The following is a 10241-nucleotide window of genomic DNA, read 5'->3' as shown; positions in this document are numbered from 1 at the left end:
TTTTAATTCGTTTAAAATTTAAATTTTTAATAAAAAATTTATTAGAGAATTATTTTATTTTTTATTATTGTTCTAAACCAAATATCATATTTATCCTTATGTTGTATTCATTCTAATACCATTACCAGCATTGCCTTTTATCATTATTGTCATTAATTTTTCAATCTCAATCCAAATAACTATAAACAATCATCAAAATCTCTAATCCAATAATCAAATCAATAATATTTTATACATAAAAAATTAAACCAGAGATTCAGACAGAAAAAAAAAAAAGGAAACTTGAACATACAAAATATACCAATGAAAAAAATAATGGGCAATAAAAAAAACATAGAAAACAGGCGTAATCTAAAAAACAAATATAGAGGCGGCAAAGATAGATCTATATGCAAGGAGAGGCGATGGAGACATTAGCACCGGCACGATCCAAGGAGAAAGAGAGGCTGGTGAAGACAGATTAAGAGGCTAGGCGAGACAACGGAGACGTCGGCACGAGCGACGGAGAAGAGAGGTAGACCAAGACAGATCTAGAGGTGGCACGAGGATGGGGACGGTGATGGTAGAAGGCAACGCAGTAGACGACGAGTGAAGAGGGTAGTGAAAAATACAGATTTGAAGGCAAAGTGAGAGATAAACATCAGTGCAAGCGAAGGAGGAAGAGAGGCGACCGAAGAAACGGCGGCGATAGTGACAACAACAACATTGAGAGGGAGACGGGAGGGCGGCAACAAAGGAGCGAGAGAGAGAAGAGGCAAACAAAAGAAGAAGATAGTGTAAGGTAGGAAGGTGGAATGAACGAAGAAGAAGAGGGAGAGTTATGAGAGTTAGGATAAAGGATAAACTTAAAATTTTAAAGAATAATCAAGGGATAGAATTGAAAAATTTTGTATTTCATGTATATTTGCATGTAACCGAATCCATTCAAATTGGAAAAGTATAGGTAGACAATAAGAATATTAAAAGTGTGAACAATGGATATGTGAGATGTTCAATTCAATAGGTATGCAGATGATTATGTTCATTATTCTTAATTGAATGGTTATTTCTTTTGATTCAATTTACTCATACACAGTTAACAATAGCTGGATGTTCAATTCACGAAGTGCACAGATGATTATCCTAATTTAAGGTTTAGGAGGTAATTTGGGGTGGAGTGTTCTTTTATTTTATTGGGTCAATTTTAGAGACTATTATTCATATTATATTATTTACAAAAGTCATTGTCTACCTAACAAAATCTATTCAAATTTTATGTCTCAATAAATAAATGGTGTACACTTGTCACCGTATCCATGTCTCCATTGAAGAGTGACATGAACCAAACTGACCTGAGATCCTCAGTTAACTGGTGCGGAATTTATAACCCAAACTAACCGACAAATGCACCGGGTCGTTCCAAGTAATACTTCAGGTGAGTGAGGGTCGATCCCACGAGGATTGATGGATCAAACAACAATGGTCAAGTGATTTGCTTAGTCAGACAAACAGAAAGTAGTGTTTGGGTCTCAATTTGCATTAAACAGTAAATCAAAGAATCAAAAAAGCAAGCAGTAAACAAGTTGTGAATAATATATGGAGAAACAGTTAAGGCTTCAGAGTTATCTATCTTCCTGATTGACTTTTCTTATCAACTATTTTAATCATGCAAGATTCAATTCATGGCAAACTATATGTGACTAAACCCTAATTCTTTAGACCTTTTTAGTCTCCTCTAACCTTCATCAACCACCAATTTCTTGGTCACTTAATTCCAATTATAGGGTGAAGTTCAATTCTAGTTTATATGCCACAGAAATCCTAATTACCCAAATATAAGAGGATTATCTGTCATGTATCCCGTTAAGTCCAGATAATTAGTGATTTAGGAGAATATGTTTTCAAGCTGTTGTTTAAGTAAAGAGCTTTTCCAAGTTATACAAGAACTCAATTAGAACCAAGGTCATACTTCCGTTCCACCCAAATTCATAAGATAAAGAACGAAAACAATTCTTGAAATATAAATCAGTAAATGAATTAAAATAGAAAAATAATAGTATCAATCCATACAATAGACAGAGCTCCTAACCTTAACAATGGAGGTTTAGTTGCTTATGGTTCAGAGAGAAAACTAGGATTCAGAAAAACTGTAAATTGCGGAATGAGGTAGAAGAGAATAGATAAGAGTCCGAAGGGTTGATTCTTTTCCCTTTTATATCTAATCCTAATTAATGTAAAATCTATTTTCTAAAACTAAAATAATATTTTTTCCTAATTATAAATAAATAAAATTTAAATCAAGACTAAAGGAATGATTTGCGCGTGCCCTTTAGACGAGGTTGGGGACCACTGGTTGCATTAGGGTTGACACTGAACTTGGAAAAATCAAAGTTCAGCGTGGATTGATGCGCGCATTCCCCTTTTGAGTCTTCAAGCTGGCGCCCTTCCAAGTTCAGCGTGGAGGAGGCAGAGCAAATTTCCTTGGCATTTTTATATATGTTGGCGCTGAACTTGATCATTGTCAAGTTTGGCGTGGAGATGGCCGAATGAAATGGAAGAAAAGGGTATACTATTATATATCGTTGGAAAGTTCTGAAAGTTAGCTTTTCAATGTCGCTAGAATAACGTCAATTGGACCTTTGTAGCTCAAATTATTTCTGTTTGAGTGCAAGGAGGTCGGAGTTGACAGCATCATTCGTTTTCTTCCTTTTCTGTTACAAAACTCCGTCAAATTCATCCGAATGCTACTTGAAATAAATAGAAATTGCAAACAACTTAAAGTAGAATTCATAATGGCTAAAAGTAATTAAATCTTTATTAAACTTAGTAATTCAAATACAAATTCACTAGAAAAAAATAAAAAAAAATGTTCACGCATCATTGACCGATGTTAAAATTACAGAGTAATTTCCGTAGAGAATAATCACTGCAAACTAAGCTATATCGGTGAAAGTTGGTATAATCACTGTAATTGAGTACCAACTTCAACATATTTGACTAATCATTTTCATAACACAGGTTAGAAAGCTGCTTTTTCTAATCACACTTATAATGAAACATATATACCTTGATGAGACACAATAACAAAAACGGATGTAATCATGTAATAAAAGAGGTCAAATTTTAAATTTCAACAATAGGATTATTAAAACCGATTGGAAAAAAAACAATAGGATTATTAAAGGGGTTCACATGGATAGATACTACAAAAGTTAACACAACCTAGTTTTAAATTTATCGAAAATATCGGTATTTTAATTGTTTTAATTATTGATTTAAATTATAAAAAATATATATAATATATATTAATTAAAATCAACAGTTAAAATAATCAGAACGCCAATATTTTTAGTACACCTAATAACTTTTCTATAGTTTGGACTGAAAATCACGTACAACAACAAAAGGTGAAGTTACCGTACAACTGAAGAGTGAAATAATAACTAGATTACAAATAGGAAAAGTACAGGGTACCAACATATTATCTGTTAATTTATTATCAATTATAAATAATTATTATATTTTAAACACATGTATAAAGAGACACATCTAGAAAATATATTTATAAAGACACTTTTATTAAACACGTCATAAAAAAAACATTTTTATTAGACACATCCACAAAGACACTTTCATTAAACACAGTTATAAACCAGAATTGACATAAGTTGATAGAAATATTATTGGTAACATAACAGAATTATTACAAATAACATCTCAAATATTCTACAACAAAGAGTAATATTAACAACACTAATAACTCAAAATATAGTTGTCCTTATTTAGTTCCAGTCTCTTCACCTTTTTACTTGATAGCTAACTATTGGGACTACCAAAAATAAAATATGATCCACCAGGGTTCCAAACAAAATACAGGTCACCCTATTTTTGCTGAAATTGGTACAGAAAACAATTGGCCATGTATAAGTTTTCAAACTAGGAATAAAGTGAAGGGAGCCGCTTAGATAAAGACACTTAAAATATCTTTTTTTTTTTAAGATGTTTTTTAATAATTAAAAATTGATTAATCATGTTATTTTTGTCAAAATTAGGTTAGACAAATTGATTTAACCGAAAAAATAGTGAATTAAATCTTGAACTGGTCTAAATTAATATTATTTTTTTTATAAATAATAATTACAATACCCTTATTATAGAGAATGATTAAAATACTCTTATTATATATATATATATATAATAGAAATATTTTAGTTATTTTTTATAATAGGATATTGTAATTTTTTTTATAAAAAATAATATTAATTTAGACCAGTTTAAGATTTGATTCACCATTTTTTTTAATCAAATCAATTTGTCTAATATAATTTTGACAAAAATAATATAATTTAATCGATTATATGTGTTAAATTTTAATTATTAAAAAATATTTTTAAAATTTTTTTTTAAACGTCTTTATCTAAATAGCTTTCTAAAGTAAAAGGACCAAACAATATAAATCTCACTCCAAATCTTCAAAAGTAAAGACAATTTGTCTTCGCTTGTTTCCAACCACCTCAACAATTATATCTGAAAAGATAAACCAAACATGTATAAACATGTGGAAAGGGCTCATCCTTAAACGCTCCTTGCTAAGTATGGAGTGCTGCACACCTTGTGAATTCGTAAATCTGAACTCTTCATTTATTATATTTTATTTGAATGGTCTAGATTTAAAAAGGTAACCTGTTAATCAGGTTAATCATTTTTTGATAAGTTTTAGATTTTTTTTGTAAGTCTCAGGTGTTGGGCTGAAGTTTAAAATAAAAAAATAGTATATAAATATTAAAAATAACATGTCTGTAAAATAAATTATTGGACTTTAGAATTAAAATAAATAATACATAAAAAATAAGTTGAAAATTCATGTACTAAATCTAGAAAAAAAGATATATTAGAATCTTAAAAAAAATAATATTAAATATATATTATGTATATAATATTAAAATTTAACTAAATTTTGTTTTGTGTGAAATAAAATTATAATATTAAATATAAACACAATAATAAAAAATTTTGTGTTATATATATATATATAATTTTATTTTGTGAGAAACAAAATTAAAACATTAAATATGAATAGAATGATAAAAGATTTTGTATTATATTAATTTAATTAAAAAACATATATACAACGTAAAAAGCAAATAAACATATAATAATTTTATTTTGTGCGAAACAAAAATTCATATATTTTTTTATTGAAATATGTCATTTTACTATATTTATAATATATTATTTGGGATAATTATATTATTTTAGTTAATATATATTATTTAAAAAAATATTTAAAATTTATTATTTTGTATTAAGAATATTATTAAAAATATATTATTAGTTTTTCTTAAAATAATACTTTTTTTTTCTTTGGTTCAAATACTATGACAATAAATTTTTTTTACGTAACTGCGTCTACTCAATAAATATTATATTCATTTATTTCTATATTGTATGTAAAATAAATAATTAATGTTTAAAAAAGTTAATAAAAAAAGTATTCTTTTTTTTTTTACCAACTCTTAGGTGAATATAGAGACTATGTCATTTGAACTATAACTCGTTGGCAAAGAAAGAAATACTCTTAATTATATATTAAATAAAATAATTATTTATTAGGCTCATTCTTATACAAATAAAAATTTTTCTTAGTTTTATATATGTAATATTTTATACCAATTAGCTTCAAAATTTAATTATTTTTTGAATAAATTAATAAAAATAATACAAATAATTGTTTAAATATAATTGTATTTTAATTTTTCATTTTATCACATACACGTTGAGGATAATTTGAAATAAAAGATAATGGACTTATTGTAACTGTAATGTATTTTGTGCTTGCGTTGTCATCTGAGAATCATGGCGCCTTCATGGAAACCGGGTTCTTCTACAGAATCAATTTTACGTTTGGAGTTAGCCAACTAGCAGCGGCGACAGACAGCGTCTTCCTTTTCTATGGCAGCAATTTTTCGGGCTTTGAAGGTCCATTTATGGTAGATGTGGAATGGGGGTGGGTTCAAGAGCGTCAAAATTTGTGGCTAGACAGAACAATAGTGAAAGCACCTGCTAGCAAACAAAACAGTGAAAATGCTTGAAGACATCACATCAACAATAACAGAATAACGGAGGAAGTCGATCAAATTTTTCTAAGTACTTTTCTGGTGTAAAGATAGTCCTGTGTTAAACGTTCGAATTAGGTTTTTTTGTTAGTGCCGGTTTGTTTGTTTAGCCCATGACAAAAAAAAATAACAATAATAAATAAATTTAATTTACCTAATTACTTTTGATAGCAGGTTAACTTTTAAAGAGTGCTGCACTCCCTTCTTTGTCTAGAGTGCACTAGCTTTTGCCATGTGGAAAGGCATATATTTATGTACATAAAGTTGCAAAATTCAATGCAAATAAGGGAACGTTCATGAAATTCTTACCAATGAGTTCCTTGTCATCTATATTGCCATTTTGTATGATGTTAGCAACAGGACAAAACTTCTTGACCAATGGTGTCCTTAGCGGGGACCTGCTACCAACAAGCAACACATACCGTTAAATGTAAACCAAGTTTCTAAGCATTGAAATTGCACAGCAAGTCCTATCTCTAAGGATTAAGAACAAATATCTGGCAATGCTATAATAATGATTACACGTCATGAAACATTCATAATCCATGCCAATCAAAACATGCATTGCTAATGTTGAGTAAAATATCAATCCAAATTTAAATTGCCTTCATAAATCAAACCAAATAGCAAATGTTGTTGTGGCAACCGGCAAAGTTTAAAAAAAAATCGAGTTCAGTGATAAATCATAAGCATCCATAAATGCAACTCTAAGTAAGAATTGTAAATGGTCTCGACAAATGGCACACTACCATGAGTTCTCATCACGACGAACCAATATGAAAGCAGAGATTAAAACGAAGTGATTGGGAAGGGACCTTGTAACTCTCTCCCTTCCCATTCAAGAATCAATCTTCGACCCCCAACATGTTCAGGATGCAGGAGAGAAAATAGTAATTTTGTTTGAAAAAGAAATATTTCTCTTGGGTAATACCCTCGAATTATTTACAGGCGGACGAAAATACTTTTTAAATAATTTTAAAATATAATAAAAATATTTAAGAGTGGATTGGGAAGCCGAGTATTTATTATTTTAATTAACCGAAGTTTAGTTATTAGATGCACTATTAAAAATCAAAACTCTTGATGTACAATAAATTATGGTAAGTATATACCTCAACTGATTTTTGAAAGCGTAGTAAATGATTTAATTTAGTTCTTAAAAATTAAGCATGTGAATTAAAATAGTTTTTAGACTAATTTTTCTTACTTGTTTCATGTATTTAAAATTTTCAATATTTTTAAATTTATTAATTTTTTCTATTCTATCTTTCACACATATTTTAAATAAAATTTATTCACATAATATAAAATTACTGCTAGAATTGTTTTTAGTTAACCACCAAAAATGCTATTGAATTATTCAAACACGGATAAAAAAGCACCTAAATTTTATTATCGATAAAAATGTCTTTAAATAATTTAAAAACACAAAAACAATATCTAACAGTAAATATATATTTTCAAAAAATACATTAAAGATTGAATTTTGATATAATTTTTTATAAGCATGATTATAAAAATAAGTTATTATTATACTTAAAAATTTAGTGATTTTTCGTTAAGTATATATTTTTTATAATTTTTTTTGTTAACAACCAATAATATTTTTAAAAAATTACAAAACAATATATAGTTATAAAAAAATTACCAAATTTTAAGAATAATAATATCTCATTTTTTTAATTATGTTTGTAAAAAATCACATTAAAATTCAACCTCTGATGTATTTTTTGAGAAATACATATTTAATGTTAAAGATTGAGGTGTGAAACAATTTTTTGTAAACATGATTAAAAAATGAGATATTATTATCCTTAAAATTTGGTGATTTTTCGTTAAGTATATATTTTTATTTTGTAATTTTTTATTAACAACTAATAATACTTTTAAAAAATCACAAAAAAATATATACTTAGAAAAAAATCACCAAATTTTAATAATAATAATAATAAAATCTTATTTTTTTAATTATGTTTTTAAAAAATTACATCAAAATTCAATCTCTAAGACATTTTTTAAAAATATATATTTACTGTTGGACATTTTTATCATATTTTTAAATTATTTAAAGACATTTTTGTCAATAATAAATTTTGGGTATATTTTATTCAGCGTTTGAATAATTTGGAGGCAATTTTGAGTGGTTAACCTATTTCTCTTTTATTACATAATAATCAGAATTAAATTCTTTATAATTGACAACTCACTCTCCAAAATCCCAATACATGCACAGTCAAACACATTAACAAATTTAAAAAAAAAAACAAATTAAAGGAGAGCATTGAAGTTCTAGATGCAAGGTCCACTCGACGGAACAGGTACCTGAGGAGAACGACGCCGCTGCCTTTTTTGAAGGTGTCTAAAAAATCCTCCTCATGAACCGAAACTGTAACAATACAGATCGTATTCGCTGGTAAGGTTACTGATGTCTATGTCATTATTGAGGATGAAGTACTTGAAAGAGGTTATGGCATCATCTCCCCTGGTAAACAGAACTTGGCGGTCATAACTTTATATTGCCGTCAACATAGAACATCTTGTGGATGCTGCGAGCGTAGGAGGAGCAGTGGAGGTGGTGGAAGAATGTTACTTCATTCAATAAATCATAGTAATCAGACCTGACTCGACCCGGCCGGTTCAACCGGAAATCCGGTCACCTGATTGTCTAGTCGGACCGAATCATACGTTGAACCGAAAATATAATTGATCGGAGAAATTCGGTTCATTCGGTCAGATTTTGATAAAAACCAGCGACCCGAACGGGTTATTTGACCCGGTCCGGATAGTACAAAATTTTTTATTTTATTTTTTATTTGTATACTAAAACGGCGTTGTTCTAATATTCCCCTTTTCATTGAAATGAAACCCTAGGCTATCCCCCTTTTCCATTGTCTCACATCTCTGGTCTTCCTAATGGCAATAATGCAGTATCTCTTGAGTCTTGAGAGTTGAGTGAGTGTCTAAGACTCTGAGTTCATCAATCGGCCTCATCAGTCACCGCCGAAGTCACCAGTTACCGCCGATATATAGGTAATGTTAGGTAGACAAAAAAAACCTGAATTTACCTTATTTAGCATTAATTAATTGTCGCAACAATTAATGAATGCTAAATAAGACAAGTTATGAATGTTTTTTGCATTTTCTTTAGTTACCAAACATTTCTGAAGATATATTATCATGTACGATTTTAATAACTTAAAATGCTTGAAATAAATATCATAAGAAAATAGAATTATAACGGGTTTAAGTAATAAAAAAGGAAAAACTACCAAAAGTACCCATGAAGTTTACGAACGCTGATAAAAGTACCCATAAACTAAGAAAATTAACGATGTATCCATGAAAGATGGGTTCCGTATTGAAAAGTTTTTAAATATAACATTGATATTTTAGTAATTTTAATCATTAATTTTTAATTAATATTAATATTATATATATAATTAAAATCAACAGTTAATTTTGACAAAATGCAAACCCTCTCTCAATCTCATTTTATTTTTCCCTCCAAACCCGCGTGACATCTCTCCCGCAGCTCTCTCTCATTTCATCTCCTTCCATCCTTTTCCCTCCAAAGATTACAACAATTCTTTGATTTCTTGGTGTAATTTCAACGTAGATAACTATTTCTTCTCGGCTTAGCTTAATTTTTCTTGCTGCCCTCTTTCTACACGGCCTCTCGCCAGTATTCTCCTCTGTTCAACGGCGGCGGTAGGTTTTTTTCAACATTATTCTTTTTTTATTTTAACCTTTCGGGTTTTTTCTCACTCTGCTAACTTGGATCTTGTCTTTCGTTGAAATAAAACCCTAGGCTATCCCCCTTTCCTATTGCCTCACATCTGTGATCTCCCTAATGGCAGTAATGCAATATCTCTTGAGTCTTGAGAGAGACTCTGAGTTCATCAATCGGCCTCATCAGTCACCAGCCAACCTCGTCTCTCTGTCACCCTCGTCGTCACTCTCCGCGGCGTGGTTCCTTCTCCCGGCCGTCACTGCTTCTCCCCTCACCTCGCCGTGCTCTGAGTTCATCAATCGGCCTCATCAGTTCACTAGTCACCGCCGATACCCCTCAGCCAACCTCGTCTCTCCGTCACCCTCGTCGTCACTCTGGGTTGTGCTTCTTGTGCTTTTACTTCGCTGCTTTTGCTT

General features: G+C 29.7%; 1 long non-coding RNA gene across 1 annotated transcript; it reads right to left on the bottom strand.

The window, feature by feature from the left end:
- On the bottom strand, positions 3818-6489 carry LOC107617095. The gene is made up of 3 exons (XR_001614798.2): positions 6405-6489; positions 4443-4506; positions 3818-3870 (listed from the first exon to the last, which is right to left on the bottom strand). It is a non-coding gene; the product is annotated as an uncharacterized LOC107617095 (long non-coding RNA).

Source organism: Arachis ipaensis, chromosome B09 (genome assembly GCF_000816755.2).
Source record: "Arachis ipaensis cultivar K30076 chromosome B09, Araip1.1, whole genome shotgun sequence".
Lineage (NCBI taxonomy): Eukaryota > Viridiplantae > Streptophyta > Magnoliopsida > Fabales > Fabaceae > Arachis > Arachis ipaensis.
Note: the sequence above shows the minus strand (reverse complement) of the source record. Positions and strands in the feature narration are given on the sequence as shown.